Here is a 17557-nt window from a genome sequence, read left to right on the forward strand (position 1 = left end):
AGAGGAAGAGAGAGGGAAAGAGAGGGAAAGAAAGAGAAAGGGAGGAGGGAGAGAGAAGAGAGGGGGGAAGGAAAGAGAAGAGAGAGAGAAAGAGAGGGCAGGAGGGAAAGAAAGAGGGAGGTAGAGGAAAGAGTGAGAGAGAGAAAGAGTGAGAAGGAGGGAGAGAGAGATAGGTAGAGAGAAAGGAAGGGAGGGAGGGAGGGAGAGAGAGAGAGAGGAGAATGAGCGGGAGGAAGAGAAAGAAGAGAGAGGGAGGGGATGGACAGACAGAGTAAGATGGAGAGAGAGAGAGTGAGAAAGAGATGGGGAGAGTGAGTGAGAGAGGTAGAGATGAAGACATGGGAGAGATGGAGTGATGGAGAGACAGGAGAGAGTGATGTGACAGAGGAGTGGAGGCGTGTGGTTAGTCTTGTATTATCTGTTCTTTAGTCTCGTGCCCTTGAGCAAAGCCAGATTCACTTTGAGACGAGTGAACCAACGACTCCTCAAGATTAAGAAGAATATTCATTAAACATTCAATCAATAAACGCACAAGACACACACACACACACACACACGTATGCCCCTGACCCTGTGTGAATGTGACTTCAACACATTATAGAACGTTCTGAAATAGTTCAGACGTCTCAGGTGGAGTTTAGTGTTTTAACGTCCCACGTGATTTTGACCTCTGACCTCTGCTCTAATGTTGTCTCCTCATCACAAACAGACCTGGAGTTGTGTTTTGTTTCATTCACATGTTTAACACACAAACCCTGCACATTTATACTAGTTCTTCTCTTAAACAAAAAACACTCTGTTCCACCTTGTGATGTCATGTGGTGATACAGGAAGTGCTCCACTGTGTTTTTAAACTCCACACACCTTCACTAGAATCATTTGGATCATTTCAGTCCTGGAATTGCCAATCTCTACTGAACTAAAGGTAAAATGAGCTGTTAACTTGAAAACTACCACTTCATGACATCACAAGGTGGAACAGAGCATTTTGAGCTTTGGAGATGTTACAGACTAATAATAAAGTGTTATTCAAACATGTGTGAATGAAACAAAACACAACTCCAGGTCTGTTTTTGAGGAACAGCAATAGAACACGACTTAAAGCTCACAACAGTCAGTTTGTGTGATATTGGACCTTTAACTGTCAGATTGCAGATGTGCTAACCTGGTTTTCTCTTTCCTCCTCCGTTTTTCCCTCTCTCCTCTCTCCTCTCCTACCTCCCTCCTGTCCTCTCCTCCTCCTGCTCCTCTCCTTCTCTCCTCTCCCTCTGTAGACTACTCTCTTGACCTTTCCTGTATCCCGTAACAGCTCTTTCAGCCAAACCACTCCTCCTCTGCCCTCCTCTTTTCCCTCCTCTCTGCTCTCCCTCTCCTCCCCTCCCTCTTCTCTCTCTCCTCGCCTCTTTTTTCCGCTGACATTTAGAGTTGTTCTTTCATCGACACCACTTCACCTTCCAAACGGTAATGATAATAAGACCTCGTTTGTACAGCACTTTAACAAGTAAACAAGCTTATACAGGAGAACGGGAGGGCATCTGACACACGGGGAGGGCATCTGACACGCAGGGAGGGCATCTGACACGCAGGGAGGGCATCTGACACGCAGGGAGGGCATCTGACACACAGGGAGGGCATCTGACACACGGGGAGGGCATCTGACACACAGGGAGGGCATCTGACACACGGGGAGGGCATCTGACACACGGGGAGGGCATCTGACACACACAGGGAGGGCATCTGACACACAGGGAGGGCATCTGACACACAGGGAGGGCATCTGACACACAGGGAGGGCATCTGACACACTTCTCTACCCGACATCAGACTCAAATGATTCAGACTCTGAGCCATTTGTCAAAGATTCATTTCACGTTTCACTTCATAAATGTGATCAGACTCTGAATAATCTGAATAAGACTGTGTCATAATCCTGTGTCACTCACGTTAGACTTCAGGTCAAACTAAAGCTGCACTATGGAACCTTTCTTAGTGAACGTTTGCCTCCTGCTCGACTCCATAGCGACGTTATTGCTTTCCCTGGAGAGTCAAACCAGCTCATTTCAAGTCCATCTTTTTTCTGTTCACATGACCTGGTCCATGAGCTCCTCCTCTTGTCTCTGAGGCCTGTTCCGTATAAACAAAACTTTTTTTTTTTACTTTAGTTTAAAAAGTTCCGCAGTGAGTCTTTAGAACACTCTCTGACAGTGTTATTATGTTCTCATTATGCAGGTGCAGAGTCACTGGAGCCGTCGCTATAGAAACACTGATATTTTCAGATGAACTTTGGCTGTTCCATGATGTAATTTTAGTCTGAGTTTGTTCTGTTCCTTTAGGGGGAGACACTTTCCTCCAGTTACATTTTTCACACAAACAGAAGAAGAAGAAGAAAGAAGCTGTTTGTTTTTTTTACATCATGTGACAAAGTTGTGCAAAACAAAATGGATGAGTTTGAAACATGAGCTCTGGAGGAACCAGGTGTGAGCTCACTGATCCCACAGGTTTTAACTCTTGGTTTGTCTTTTAACCATAGACTGTTTATATAAATGGACATAGTTAACCTGCTAGCAGCCACGCTACAAACAGGAAGTGACCATGGGCGCACTTCTGACTCCATCGGCTCTGGCTCCAATTCAGTTTCTGTGTAAAAACTGTGGCCCCTCTCTCTGTAACTGCCATTGTCAGACTCATCATTTTGGTCTTGAATGTTCATATTAACTCTACATGATCACTCACTCAGTCCACGTCTTTATACAGTCTGGTTTTATTGAGTTTATATAACACTTTCTATTGGCTGTTTCTGATTCAAGAATGTGGTGATATCATTTGTATTAAATATGATTGGTCTGTAGAATGTTGCTTTCACTAAAACATCTTTCTAAACCTAATGAAAAAAATAAATAAGTAAAAGAAACACATTCGAGTTAATATTCAGTAACACATTTCTATGATCTAGAGCCAAAAATCTGATCTGACGAAACAGCTGGTGAGGGAGTAGCAGACGGAGCCAGACAGAGTCAGGATTACACAAACAAGAGTCAGGATTAAACAGAGTCAGGATTAAACAGAGTCAGGATTACACAAACAAGAGTCAGGATTAAACAGAGTCAGGATTAAACAGAGTCAGGATTATTCAAACAGAGTCAGGATTAAACAGAGTCAGGATTAAACAGAGTCGGGATTAAACAGAGTCGGGATTAAACAGAGTCGAGAAGTCTGGGAGTCCCTGTTTAGACTGCTGCCCCCGCGACCCGGCCCCGTATAAGCAGAAGAAAATGGATGGATTCAGGTTTACTCAAAAAGAGTCATGATTAGACAAACCATTGGTCACATGACCTTATGGAGGAGGTATTATGTCCGGCTCTGACGTCGTTCCCACAGAGTCTCATGTGTCTGTATAAATCGGAGATAAACATAAAAATTAACAGATGTGTTGTTTTTGGAGGTGTTTGTGAAGTCATTTCTCTGAGATGTTTAAAACGTCGTAAACATGAGAAATAAAAGTGTTTCTCTGATTTTTGTCATTAGTTTGAAAAATGAAAAATGACTCAGAGATTTTGAAAAACAAACTAAATGTTTTTGATGAGATTCAGTTTGTCTCAGATTAAAGTGTGTCCACTGAAGAAGCACAGAAGTACAAGGGATTAAACAAGATGCCCTCCCACACTCCTATCACTGTGTCAGATGCCCTCCCTGTGTGTCAGATGCCCTCCCTGTGTGTCAGATGCCCTCTTTGTACATCAGATGTCCTCTTTGTACATCAGATGTCCTCCCACATTGTTCTGTTGTGATGATCTGGCGGTTTTGTCTTTTTCAAATGTAAATGAGCTAATCCCATAAAGACTCACTCTGACTCACAGCCCAGAGCTTCAAAAGACCAATTTGAGAAAGACAAGATTTAAAATGCCGTACAAAACTTTTATGTTTAGTTTCAAATGTTAAATAAAAAAAAAACATTTCTGGAGATGACTCTGTGGATCAAACATCAAACTCAAACACGAACCGAACAAACTCTCCAGGTACAAGTCACTACAGAAACAGACTGATGCTCTGCAGTGACATTACACTGGAGGGTTCTGCATGTATGTCTATGGAGGAATGTTCAGCAGTTATCATAGTGACACAATGCACACATCAGGAGCCTGTGATCCGAGTGTTCATGGTCCTGTTTAGGAGTTTGATTTTATACAAAAAGGTGAGAGTGACTAACTGAAAAACTGTTGGATAAATGCTAATGCTAATGCTAATGCTAATGCTAGCTTGTGACTGTAATGTTATTTGAGAGGGACTTGTTTAACGCACACATCATCTCAGCTGTTGTAGTTCAGATAAGTCAGCTCTTTATGGTCAAATTGTGTTAAAATAAAACTCGAGTCTAAACCAGGACTAAACCTGGTCTTTGTACAAAGGGTTTCTAAATGTGCTGATGATCTTTACAAAATGATGAATTAAACTGTTTTGCTCCTTTGATTCACTGCAATCAGGAGCTCCCCTGGGTCAGCAATATTAAAATGAGGCTGTTAGTGTTAGCTGTGTGCAGAGTAAACAAGAAAAAACAGTGCATAAGGATAGCATATTTACATTTGGGATAAAAGAGAGAGAGGAAGAGAGGGAAAGACAGAGAAAGATGGAGGAGGGGTGGTTTTGTTCAAGGAAATAGAGAAAGAGGGAGGAGAGAAGGAGGACAGAGGGAGGACAGAGGGAGGAGGGGTGGTTTTGTTAATGAGACAGTGATGCAATCATGTAGTAAGATGTTTAGACTGGAATAAAATAGAAAGAGAAGAGAGAGAGGGATGAAAGAGGGAGGAGAGATGAAGGAAAGAGGGAGGACAGAGGGATTATGGAGGGAGGAAAGAAGAAAGACAGAGGGAGGAGAGCGGGAGAAAGGAGACTAGGGTTATCAAAAGTATGGAAAATCAGATCCTAATCGATACTAAAATTAGTATCGAAACTAGATTTTTTTTTCACAGGTATCGATACTAAAATGAACCTTTCCTGAACATGTTTATAATGATGTTGAGTTGTATTTTTCACAAGTATAAGACACATAGACGAGTTTACACCATGGACCAGTATGAACCTACTGGACACTGAGGATTACACAGATATGAGACACATGGGAATAGAACACAAAGTTTGAGTGTCCTGAACGTCTGCACCAAAACAGAACTATAAACATCACTGAGGACAAAGCTTTGGAGACGATTCAACAGTGACATATCCATCCATCCATTTTCTTCCATTTATCCGGAACCAGGTCACGGGGGTCAGCAGTCTAAGCAGGGACTCCCAGACTTCCCTCACCCCGGACACATCCTCCAGCTCCTCCGGTGGGACCCCAAGGCGTTCCCAGGCCAGCCGAGAGACATAGTCCCTCCAGTGTGTCCTTACTACTGACAATGTGAACACAGCTCCTGCTCCAGTCATACAGGGACCAGACGGCCCCGAACCCCATACTCTTGGAGCACCCCCCAGAGGAACGCTCTCGCACAAGCCAGCGAGGTGACATTCCATGTCCCCAGAGCCAGTCTCCATGTCCGGAGATACGGCTGTCGAGGCCCCCGCCTTCGACCGCCACTCAGATCTCTATGCACCAACTCCTTATGGATCCTCCTGCAGGTGGTGCGTCCATGGGAGTACGGCCCCACGTCCGGGTGACGTAACTGGTCTTGTTTTTATCCTCTTCATGAAGGGCTTCTGAACCGCTTTTAGTCTGACCCATCCCCCAGGACCTATTTGCCATGAGTGACTCTACCAGGGGCGTGAAGCCCCTGACAACATAGCTCCCAGGATCATTCGGGTGCTCAAACCCCTCCACCACGTTAAGGTGGCGGTTTAGGGAGGGGCTGTGGGGACAGTGAAATATCCAACAGGAAAACCACATGTTTTCTGCCTTTTCCATTTTTAAAACAGGTTTAAAAATACACTTTTTATCTCTGAGCTCCAGAAGCACACTGTCCAACTGTCCAACACTCTGTGAAGATGTGAGTCTGCTCCATAGACCGTATATATAAATGGACATAGCTAACCTGCTAGCTACCACGTTCCCAACAGGAAGTGATCGTGGGCACACATCCAGCTCCATCGACTCTGGCTCCAATTCACTTTCTGTGTAAAAACTGTGTCCCCTCTCTCTGTAACTGCTGCTGTCAGACTCGTCATTTTGGTCTTTAATTGTTCGTATTAATCCGCTCTACATGATCCTGGGGGTTTTATTTCACTGTCGTGTTTCTAAATCAAGATATGAACATTAATAACAGACAAATCAGGCGCCTTCTTTGCCCAAGGTCGTTCACACTCGTGAGAAAAAAAAAATCTGAATTCAGCACCATGGACAGCGCTCATTATTTGTTTGGGTTTTAATGGGTCAAATATCTCTCTGCAGATAATGGAGTGTCAGATGCCCTCCCATCCTCCTATATACCTGTGTGTCAGATGCCCTCCCTGTGTGTCAGATGCCCTCCCTGCGTGTCAGATGCCCTCCCTGTGTGTCAGATGCCCTCCCCTTTTGAAAGCGTCTGATGAAAACAGCAGAGAATGAGACAGACACAGACACCACATTGTTCTGTGAGATGAAAGAGACAGAATGTGAAATATGTTTGTTTTGTGTGAAATCATAGTGACACGTTTGGAGAGAGGGATGAGAGCTGGAGAGAGAGATGGAGAGATGAGGAGAGGGGAGAGATGGACAGATGAGGGAGGAGAGAGGGATGAGAATGGAAGAGAGGAGAGAGGAAGACGAAAGAGATGAATAGATGAGGGAGGAGAGGACAGAGATGGATGGATAAGGAGAGGTGAGAAATGGAGGTGAGAAAGTGACTCATCAGTGAGTCCGAAACGTGAAAATAAGATTAACACTTGAGTAAAACAGGAGCCTCGGCCTCGTCACCAGCTCAGAAAAATAAAATTAAGACAATTATGAATCAAATCTTTAATATGATCCTGAGACTGAACCAAAAGTCTGTTTATATATGAACTCTCTCCCTCCATCCCTCCATCTCTCCCTCTCTCCTGTTTCCTCTGTCACTTCATTCTTACTGTAAACCTGTTTTAAAAATACCCTCCTCTCTCTCCCTTTCTCTCTCTCCTCTCACTTGCTCTCTCTCCCTCTCTATCTCTCCTCTCCCTTGCTCTCTCTCTCTCTGCATTTGGCCGCTCTTGGCTCGCTCAGCACAGGTCTATTTTTTATTTCTAGCAGAAAAACGGTGCAGATGTGTCACCGAACATCAAACTGAAAATGAATGAATAATGAAGGACCGGAAATAGAGAGAGAGAAGAGAGGTGGAGGGAAAGAGAGAGGAGCGAGGGAGAGGGTGAGAGTAGAGGGAGAGGGTTGGAGAGACAGAGGGAGGGAGAGGGAGAGGGCTGAGGTAGGACAGATGGAGGGAGAGGAGATGGAGAGGGTGGAGAACTCACACAGAGGAGGAGAGGAGCAGGTGCATTCTCTCTCCTCTCTTCATCCCCCCCTCCCCTTTCTCTCTGTTGTGTTATTTCTCTTGTTTATTTCAAAAGTCTAAAACTTAAAGTAGATTTGAATCTTTCCGTCTCATTTCTCTCCCCAGACTTTTTCAGGTTTTTCTCATCCCTCTCCCTCCCCTCTCCCTCTCTCTCTTTCTGTCTGTTGTGTCATTTATCTTTTTTGTGGAAAAGTCAAAAATCTAAAGTAGATTTGGTTCTTTGCCTCATTAATCACTCATTTTATTATCATTGACGTTTTTCACACAGACTCAGCCTCTGCTCATTATCTCTCTCTCCCTCTCTCCCTCTCTCCCCTCAGACTGTATAAAGTGACTGAGTGAGTGTGACGTCACAGTGTCAGCTCCAGATGAAGCTCATCGAGGCTGGAGCTGTTATAGCAGCTAATTTGGAGCCAAGTTTCATACTCGGAATTCTGACCATGAGTATCATAGCAACCAAAGAGCCAATCAGGAGCGAGGCTGTGGAAGGTAACACCCCTTCCTGCCCGCACTGCTGGTTTAGCAGGGAGTGGGTGATTAACAACACTGTCAATTAAACCTGTTGCTAATGCCAACAGGAGCGACCTCGAACAAAAGAAGGTTTCGACTGATTAATGATTTGTCTGTTATTAATGTTCATATCTTGATTTACAGACACAATAGTGAAATAAAATCCCCAGGATCATGTAGAGCGGTTTAATACGAACAATTAAGACCAAAATGACAAGTCTGACAGCAGCAGTTACAGAGAGAGGGGACACAGTTTTTACACAGAAAGTGAATTGGAGCCAATGGAGCTGGAAGTGCGCCCATGATCACTTCCTGTTTGGAATGCGGCGGTTCTACAGCAGAGGTTCTTCTGTTTCAGATGAAGTGTTTTATGTGAGATTCTTTGAAGATGTTTTATGAAATATTGATGATCTGCTCCACAGGATTTAGACTCATGAGGCTCAGACCAGAGGGAGCAGACCTCGTTTAGTCCTGGTTCAGTCCTGGTTCAGTCCTGGTTCAGTCCTGGTTCAGTCCTGGTTCAGTCCTGGTTTAGTCCTGGTTCAGTCCTGGTTCAGTCCTGGTTCAGTCCTGGTTTAGTCCTGGTTCAGTCCTGGTTCAGTCCTGGTTCAGTCCTGGTTCAGTCCTGGTTCAGTCCTGGTTCAGTCCTGGTTTAGTTCTTTAGTCCACTGCAGTGCCTGGGGCTGACAAAGTCACTGACAACTCTCCAAGAATCCACTCCTTTTCTCCTCTTTTCCTCCTCTCCACTGGTTCATTATTCTCTCCATCACTTCACTCATCCTGCTCTCTCCGTCTCTTCCTGTCCTCCTCCCGTATCCTTTACATCTCTTTCCTCTCTTAGTATGCACTGCTCTGCTTCAGTTCTTGCCCTCTTCTTCCTCTCCCTCTCTCCTCTCCTCCTTCACTCTCCTCATCCTTTCCTCTCTTCCCCCTCTCTCTGTACTCACTGCTCTCCCCCCTCCTCTCCTCCTCTCCTCCCTTCATCCCTCTCTCTCTGTTCTGCTCTTGTGAATAACATTCTGCAGACTCAGGAGCAGTTCTGCCATCTGGAAAAACAGCCTCAACATCTATAAGTCGAGCGTTTTACTCTGTGACCAGGAGCTGTGTGGTCTGTGTGCACTTTAAATCAGGCAAAAACAGGACTGAACCAGGATTAGACCAGGACTAAACCAGGACTGAACCAGGATTAGACCAGGACTGACCCAGGACTAAACCAGGATTAGACCAGGACTAAATCAGGACTGAACCATCCCATTTTAGTCCTGGTTCAAATTGGTTCGGATTTGGTTCAGGTCTGGCCACAGGTTTTGCTGCTCTTCTCATGTTTAAACCGCCCAGCGTAAATGCTAAAGGCTAACCCCACAGGGCTAATGCTAAAGGCTATTCCCACAGCACTGTAAAACAAGCCACAGTGCTAACGCTAATGACCCTGACAGCTAATTAGTCTGAAAAGTTCCTGTTTTTCCTCTGGACTCTGAAGGTCTGGTCACTAATTTAAACTCACTTTTATAAACTTAAAAAAAAAAACTTCTTCAAACAAAAAGTTTAGGAGCTAATTTAGTCCAAGACCCAACTCACCCTCAGAGATTCAGAGATTAGTTTAAGTCAGACCTGTTCAAACTGTTCAGATCTTTATCCATGTTCTTGTCGTTTCTTCTCATTGAGCCTCTGAAGTTGTATTTGGAGTGATTCATGTTTGAGTAATCTTTAATCGACTATTTTCAAAATGCTCTTTTGTTGATCTACCCCGGTTTTCACTTCCACCAGTACACGCCCACTGTGACGTACACGCCCACTGTGACGTACACGCCCACTGTGACGTACACGCCCAGTGTGACGTACACGCCCACTGTGACGTACACGCCCACTGTGACGTACACGCCCAGTGTGACGTACACGCCCACTGTGACGTACACGCCCACTGTGACGTACACGCCCACTGTGACGTACACGCCCACTGCGACGTACGCACTTCCTTCTCCAGTTTTATTTATTAAAATAAAGCTCAGATTAAAGTCTAACTTGACAGAGCAGTGCCTAGAGTTAGCATCACATCCACAGGGAATGTTGATGACATCAGCTATAAAGTATCAATCGTATCGTTATTGCAACTAAGTTCAAATCATTCAGAAACCCATAAACTGCATTCAATCAAAACTGGACTAAATCTAGAACTAAGACCAGGACTAAACCAGGACCAAAACAAGACTAAACCAGGACTAAACCAGGACTAGACCAGGACCAAAACAAGACTAAACCAGGACTAAACCAGGACTAAACCAGGACTAAACCGGGACTAAACCAGGACTAAACCAGGACTAAACCGGGACTAGACCAGGACCAGTGTGAGCACAGCCTTAAATCCGTTTTGAGTTAGTCCCACCTCGGCACAAACATGAGTGTGACTCAGATCTGCTCTCAGACTCAGATCTGGACTTTCAGCCAAAATGAAACAAGTTTAAAACTTTAATCCAACTTAAAACTTTAAAGAGTAAATACTGAGGCAGCTGACACTTCACAGCGGATAATCTGCTAATGCTGATGCTGATGCTCTTTAGCTGGACAGCTTCAAGACTCGTTTGACCTGGTTTATGGTTCATACAGACTGTATAAAGTGGACAAAGTGAGCCACAGCGTTCAGCTCCACAGTTTGTACATAGAAAGTGAACTGGAGTCAGAGTTTAAAAGAAAGAGTGTCCACCATCACTTCCTGTTTGGAACATAGCGGCTAGAAGGTTCTGTCCATTTTGTTACATACAATGTAAACACATTCACCACATGAGAGGGAGGGGGAAGAGAGAGAAATAGGAAGAGGGAGTGAGAGGGTTGACGTGGAAAGAGAAGGAGAGATTAAAAGGGTGAGAAAGGAGAGAGAGAAATGGGATGTTCATCTATAGCTCCATATATGGAAAGAAAGAGAAAAAGGAGATAAAGAGGGAGAGAGAGGAAAGAGAGGGGGGCATAGAAGGAGGAGAAACTTATTTAAATACTCTGGAGAGGACTAGTTTATGCTCCTTCTGTCTCACCTTTCTCTCGCTCCATCTCCACCTCCCCTCTCCACCTCCCTTCCTCTCCCTCTCTTATGGACAGACGAGTGTTTTTACTTTTGTCTAAACTGTTTTTCTTTGGATTCAGCAAACACCACAAATCATTGAACTATTGATTTAAGATGAAAAGAAACAGGAGAGTTTGCTCAAGGGCACAAAGGCAGAGAGCTGAAAGATAGGGAACAAGTTTGGCCCAGGTTCAGTCCTGGTTCATTCCTGGTTCAGTCCTGGTTCAGTCCCGGTTTAGCCCTGGTTTAGTTCTAGTTTAGTCCTGGTTTAGTCCTGGTTTAGCCCTGGTTTGGCCCTGGTTTAGTCCTGGTTTGGTCCTGATTTGGTCCTGATTTGGTCCTGGTTTAGTCCTGGTTTAGTCCTGGTTTAGTCCTGGTTTAGTCCTGGTTTAGTCCTGGTTTAGTCCTGGTTTAGTCCCGGTTTAGTCCTGGTTTAGCCGTGATTTAGTCCTGGTTTAGTCCTGGTTTAGTCCTGGTTTAGCCATGATTTAGTCCTGGTTTAGTCCTGGTTTAGCCGTGATTTAGTCCTGATTTAGTCCTGATTTAGTCCTGGTTTAGCTGTGATTTAGTCCTGGTTTAGTCCTGGTTTAGCCCTGGTTTAGCCCTGGTTTAGTCCTGGTTTAGTCCTGGTTTAGTCCTGGTTTAGTCCTGGTTTAGCCCTGGTTTAGTCCTGGTTTAGTCCTGGTTTAGTCCTGGTTTAGTCCTGGTTTAGTTCTCCTTTAGTCCACTGCAGTGACAGTGCCTCTAGCTAAAACACTTGACAAAGTCTCTGACAACCCTCCAAGAATACACTCTCTTTCTACCTCTTCACTTCATTATTCTCTCCATCACTTCACTCGACTCTGTCTCCCTCCTCTCTCTTTTCTCTCTCACTCTCTTTCTCCCTTTTCTCTCCTCCTTCTTCCCTCCATCTCCTTCCTCTCTCTGCTCCAGACAGAGACAATGTGTCTGCTAAAGAGGCTGTTTAAAGCACAAGAGAGAGAAAGAAAGGAGAGGGGAAGAAAGGGAGGAGAGAGAGAAAGGGGAGAGGGAGAAAGGGGGGGGCAGAGGGAGAAAAGGGACAGGAAGAGAGAAAGAAGAGAGAGAGTGGGAAAGGGGAGCGGGAGAGAGAAAAGGGAGAGGAAGAAAGGGGAGATGGAGAGAGGAGGTTGGAGAAGGAGAGACTTACAGAGAGCCAGAGGGAGAAGTCGTATAAATGAGCATTGTTCAGAGCGTTAAACAGACGAGTGTTTTTTACTTTCGTCTGTTTGTCTTTGGATTCAACAAACGCCACAAATCACAGAAACAGGAGTCTGCCCCAAAGACTGTTTATATATAAGGATATAGCTAACGCGCTAGCATAGACTGTTTATATATAAGGATATAGCTAACGCGCTAGCATAGACTGTTTATATATAAGGATATAGCTAACGCGCTAGCATAGACTGTTTATATATAAGGATATAGCTAACGCGCTAGCATAGACTGTTTATATATAAGGATATAGCTAACGCGCTAGCATAGACTGTTTATATATAAGGATATAGCTAACGCGCTAGCATAGACTGTTTATATATAAGGATATAGCTAACGCGCTAGCATAGACTGTTTATATATAAGGATATAGCTAACGCGCTAGCATAGACTGTTTATATATAAGGATATAGCTAACGCGCTAGCATAGACTGTTTATATATAAGGATATAGCTAACGCGCTAGCATAGACTGTTTATATATAAGGATATAGCTAACGCGCTAGCATAGACTGTTTATATATAAGGATATAGCTAACGCGCTAGCATAGACTGTTTATATATAAGGATATAGCTAACGCGCTAGCATAGACTGTTTATATATAAGGATATAGCTAACGCGCTAGCATAGACTGTTTATATATAAGGATATAGCTAACGCGCTAGCAGACTGTTTATATATAAGGATATAGCTAACGCGCTAGCATAGACTGTTTATATATAAGGATATAGCTAACGCGCTAGCATAGACTGTTTATATATAAGGATATAGCTAACGCGCTAGCATAGACTGTTTATATATAAGGATATAGCTAACGCGCTAGCATAGACTGTTTATATATAAGGATATAGCTAACGCGCTAGCATAGACTGTTTATATATAAGGATATAGCTAACGCGCTAGCATAGACTGTTTATATATAAGGATATAGCTAACGCGCTAGCATAGACTGTTTATATATAAGGATATAGCTAACGCGCTAGCATAGACTGTTTATATATAAGGATATAGCTAACGCGCTAGCATAGACTGTTTATATATAAGGATATAGCTAACGCGCTAGCATAGACTGTTTATATATAAGGATATAGCTAACGCGCTAGCATAGACTGTTTATATATAAGGATATAGCTAACGCGCTAGCATAGACTGTTTATATATAAGGATATAGCTAACGCGCTAGCATAGACTGTTTATATATAAGGATATAGCTAACGCGCTAGCATAGACTGTTTATATATAAGGATATAGCTAACGCGCTAGCATAGACTGTTTATATATAAGGATATAGCTAACGCGCTAGCATAGACTGTTTATATATAAGGATATAGCTAACACGCTAGCATAGACTGTTTATATGCATGGATTTAGCTAACCTGCTAGTGTAGACTGCATATATAAAAGGACATAGCTAACCTGCTAGCCGCTGTGTCCCAAACAGGAAGTGATCATGAGCGCACTTCAGCTCCATTGACTCATTCTGACCTTTAAATGTTTGAATTAGCCCATTCTACACGATCCTGGGGTTTTCGTGCTCCTGACCAGGATTAAGTGCAAATCTTAAGTGAGAAACCTTCCTAATACTGCATGTAAGTGTAATCAGATCTGAAGATGACACAAAGATGACGTCATGTTGTTTTCATTGGCCTGTACTTCCTACACACTCGCCCAGCACTGCCCAGTGTGTGATGAGAGAAGTGTGTACCATGTGATCAGTTCTGACCAACCAGGGCAATGCTGTGTTTTTGTGTCAGTGGCGTAAATGAGTTTCAGTATTATCGATTATCGATTATAATGTGTTCTCCAGACAGGCCTCGCTCTGAAGCTCCAGCTGTTTCCGTTTGTTCACACAGATGTTCATCTTTGGACATTCACTGTTAAATTGAGTCTGACCCATTATTTACTGCAGTGATGTTGTACTTTTTTTTTTTTTTCATTTATTCAAATTCCACGTCACCACATCACTCAGACCTGAGAGTCTCTGCTGCTCTAAGGAGTTTATGTCCTTGTTTAGAACCAAACAGATTAAATAACAAAGAGACTCAGACCAAAACCTAGACCTAGACCAAGTCCTAGACAAGGACCCAGACTCAGGCTCAGGATCTCGGCTCCTTCCCTCGTGGAAGCTCTGACCTCACACTGGCGTTTGGGGCATTTCTCTCGTGGACCCTCTGACCTCACAATGGCATTAGGCTCATTTCTCTTGGACGCTCTGACTTCACGATGGCGTTGGCGGCGTTGCACTCTCATTATTTTAAAGTTGTCTTGGCTCAGTGACAGATGCGCTCCTCTGGGGTGAGTCATCGCGTTTTTTTATAGACAATCTCCGTCATTTTAAAAGAGCAGAGTTCAGACAGGAGCAGACAGCGGCCCGTTACATAAGGCTTTTCTCATTGAAAACACAAGCTAATGCTAATGCTAACCTCGTTATTATTATAATTAGACCTTTAATTAGAGCGAGCAGACGAGGTTTGTTCTTATTACTGGAGCTAAAGGTTTTTTCCCAGACGCAGAGGCAGCAGAAAACTGCCTTAAAGAGGTTAATGAATAAAAAACACTGAAAAACAAGAAACCAGATCTGGCGTTTAAGCGAAATTTAAGCAAGTTTTATCCTGACACATGTGACACATCTGCAGAGGTCACATGTGCAAAAGTCACAGTCATTTTGAATTTAGCAACACTGAAAAACACCATGAATTATGGAAATATATTACAAGTAATGACAAAATCTTTGGACTTGACATCATTTTTGGACATTTCAAATAAAAATATTGATTCTGTGCAGCTGATTGTCATTAACATTCGCTGAGGGTATGATGCTAACTCTAGGCACTACTGTGTCTGAAGCGCTGACTTTAATCTGAATTTTGTTTTAACACAATCATAATCATGACCATAACAATCATGACCATAAAGAGCTGATTTATCTGAACTACAACAGATGAGCTGATATGAGCTGTTAAACAAGTCCCTCTTAAATAACATTACAGTCACAAGCTATCCAGCATTAGCATTAGCATTAGCATTAGCCAACAGTTTTTCAGTTAGTCACTCTTTCCTTTTTGTGTAAAATCAAACTCCTAAACAGGACCATGAACGCTCGGGTTGATCACAGGAAAATGAAAGCGTGCTGTTTAAGTTTTTGGGAGTCTTTGCTGAAGTGTGCATTGCGTTAACATCGTAATTGTTAAACATTCCACCATATAGATACATGCAGAAAACCCCCAGCTTGGCGTCAGTGCAGAGTTTGACTCATGTTGCTTGTGTTTCTCAGGAGCCTTGGAGTCGTAGCTGCTTCAGACCTACAGCCGTGTGAACCCTCTGGACATGCTGATCCTATGTAGAAATACATGTAGAACACCCCCAGTGTAATGTCCCTGCAAAGTATCAATTAATCTAAAATAGGAAATTCCAGAGCTCACTCCCGTCTGTCTCTAAACACAACACTCGCTGACACCCCCTATAGATAGACACATCACTGTAGAGAGCAGTGGATTCTCTTTCACTTGTGTCAAAATAGCTACTCGACACTGCTGAATCCGACAAAAACTCAGAAGAAATACTTAAAACATTTCAGAGTGATGTATGCAGGGTAGGGGAAAACGGGGATTTTCAGAGCAATGGCATCTTGAATACAGGAGAATAAAGATCACTCAAGAATGAATCACTCCAGATACAACTTCAGAGGGTCGGCGTTACCGTCAACAGACTCTCTCCTCATTGGCTCTTTGGTTGCTATGATACTCGCAGTCAGAATTCCAAATATGAAACCCTGCTCCAAATTGGCCCCTATAGCTGTTAGCCTCGATGAGCTTCATTTGGAGCTGAACGCTGTGGGTGACGTCTCATTCGCTCAGTTCTTCTTTATACCGTCTGTGATCATTACGTTCAAATGAATAATAAAATCTGATTGGCTGAAGCGTCACAACAGCAGAACAAGACATGAAATAAAACTTGAATTAAATCCAGATGAAAGAAAAGCATCTCGACATGTTCAGATCAGAGACTCCATCTTGCTAACGATACGAGGCATGAGAACGAAAACAACAAGAACACGGTTAAAAGATCTGAAACATTTTGCAGAACAGGCCGCCTGGAACAACTTCAAACAATAAACACTGAAGAACGGTTCAGATCATTATGAGGTAAACATAAAGTAATCTTATATGTTTGTGTATGTTTCACGTTTGAGGCTCGTCTGGATTCAGCTCATGTTCTGAGACTGAGACTCTGAGCCTGGTTTTATCTCCTCATAAAAACATCTGAGCCGGTGTCATAAAGCTGTGATTATCTCAGTCTGCTCCTGCCAAGACCACACTCAGACCAGAGGGAGAAGAACCAGGGCCAAACCAAGACCAAAGCAGGACCAAAGCAGGACTAAACCAGGACCAAACCAAGACCGGACCAGGACCAAACCAGGACTGAAGCCAGACTGAACCAGGATTAGACTAAACGAGGTCTGAACCTGGGTCTAATTCTTAGTATCAGAATTAAATTGGAGTTTTGAGTATTGTGACAACACTAGTTATAGAATGGGTGACACACATCAGGTGGGTGATACAGATCAGGTGGGTGACACAGATCAGGTGGGTGACACAGATCAGGTGGGTGATACAGATCAGGTGGGTGACACAGATCAGGTGGGTGACACAGATTAGGTGGGTGACACAGATTAGGTGGGTGATACACATCAGGTGGGTGATACACATCAGGTGGGTGACACAGATCAGGTGGGTGACACACATCAGGTGGATGATACAGATCAGGTGGGTGACATAGATCAGGTGGGTGACACAGATTAGGTGGGTGACACAGATCAGGTGGGTGACACAGATCAGGTGGGTGACACAGATCAGGTGGGTGACACAGATCAGGTGGGTGACACTGCTCTCTTGGCTGCAGAGCAGTCATCAGAGTGACAGAAAGAGGAAATTATACTGATCTGCGCAACGGGAGACGCCATTTGTGAAACTACAATTAGAAGGTGGACCAGAACAGAGAAGAGAGAGGGAGAGGATGGGAGGGGGGCAGGAGAGAGGAGGAGAGAGGAGGACAGGATAAAGAGAGGGGGGAAGAGAGAGGATAGAAAGAGCGAGGGAGAGAGGACAGAGAGAAAGTGGGAGAGGATAGAAAGAGAGGGGGAGAGAGATAGAGCGAGAGATGGGGAGAGAAAGAGAGGAGGGATGGGGAAAAAATCTGTTACATATCTTTTGTGATGACATCATCGTTCTGTGTTGTCATGGTGATTAATAGATAAACTAGTATTCATTGTATTCGTTTAGTAGTAGTGTTTTTTGTAGTAGTA

General features: G+C 43.7%; 2 protein-coding genes across 2 annotated transcripts in view; one reads left to right on the plus strand and one right to left on the minus strand.

Annotated features, from left to right (window-relative positions):
* The window catches only part of LOC117373794 (kelch domain-containing protein 8B-like), a 79586-nt gene that overhangs the window by 54636 nt on the left and 7393 nt on the right, over positions 1-17557 (minus strand). The window lies entirely within an intron of this gene.
* The window catches only part of LOC117373688 (troponin C, skeletal muscle), a 277430-nt gene continuing 274103 nt past the window's right edge, over positions 14231-17557 (plus strand). Inside the window, exon 1 of the mRNA XM_055223269.1 lies at positions 14231-14242. The gene's annotated coding sequence lies outside the window, so the exon portion shown is untranslated. The remainder of the gene's footprint in view (positions 14243-17557) is intronic.

This window comes from Periophthalmus magnuspinnatus, chromosome 7 (genome assembly GCF_009829125.3).
Source record: "Periophthalmus magnuspinnatus isolate fPerMag1 chromosome 7, fPerMag1.2.pri, whole genome shotgun sequence".
Lineage (NCBI taxonomy): Eukaryota > Metazoa > Chordata > Actinopteri > Gobiiformes > Gobiidae > Periophthalmus > Periophthalmus magnuspinnatus.